This window comes from Triticum dicoccoides, unplaced genomic scaffold, assembly GCF_002162155.2.
Source record: "Triticum dicoccoides isolate Atlit2015 ecotype Zavitan unplaced genomic scaffold, WEW_v2.0 scaffold74517, whole genome shotgun sequence".
NCBI classification, from domain to species: Eukaryota; Viridiplantae; Streptophyta; class Magnoliopsida; order Poales; family Poaceae; genus Triticum; species Triticum dicoccoides.
In genome coordinates, this window is record NW_021296602.1 from 37151 (window position 1) to 38107 (window position 957).

At 32.6% G+C, this 957-nt stretch overlaps 1 pseudogene; it reads left to right on the forward strand.

Annotated features, from left to right (window-relative positions):
* Positions 1-957, forward strand: part of LOC119347728 — a 17152-nt pseudogene that overhangs the window by 438 nt on the left and 15757 nt on the right.

Sequence of the window (957 nt, forward strand, 5' to 3'; positions counted from 1 at the left end):
TTTTTGCATATTGAGATCTGATAAATATTCTACAGCATAGTATTTTTCTCATAATTTTTGGAGTTAGGGAAGTATTGATACTCTTGCATTCTTTACAGACTGTACTGTTTTGGCAGATTGCTATTATGTTTGCATTGTTTGCATATGTTTGCTTGTTTAATGATTCTATTTGAGGATAGGAGTATTAAATATGCAGAGACATTTAGTATGCAATGTGGAATAATTATTTTAGTGATTTGTTACAGTATAAAATGATAAGGTTTTGCATTGGTTTATACTAACCTATCTCACGAGTTCTTGTTGAGTTTGGTGTGGATGAAGCTTTTGATAAATAGAGAAACCATGATATGAGAGGAATTAAGGAGACACAAATGCTCAAGCTTGGGGATGCCCAAGGCTCCCCAAGATAATATTTCAAGGAGTCTCAACCATCTAAGCTTGGGGATGCCCCGTTAGGCATCCCACCTTTCTTCTTCAACAACTATCGGTTAGTATCGGTTGAGCCTAAGTTTTTGCTTCTTCACATGAGTTGTGCTATCCTTGCATTGTCATTTTATTTTGTTTTGCTTGCTGTTTGAATAAAATACCAAGATCTGAAATCCTTAAATGAGAGAGAGTCTTCACATAGTTACATAATTGTTTAGATACTCATTGATCTTCACTTATATCTTTTTAGAGTAGTTTGTCATTTACTCATGTGCTTCACTTCTATCCTATGAGTAAATGGTTGAATGTGTTGAATATCATAAATATGAAATTATATATGTTTCATTTGCTTATCCCATGGGGAGTAATGACTTCACATCTAAGAAGTAAAGGTTGTAAATTTATTGAAGGTTAGCAAGCATTGTATTGGTCACTTGAACAATTCATGAAAGAATATTGAAGGAAGAGAGATTTCACATATAAATATACTATCCTAGATATCTTTTATAATTGTGAGCATTCATTAAATAT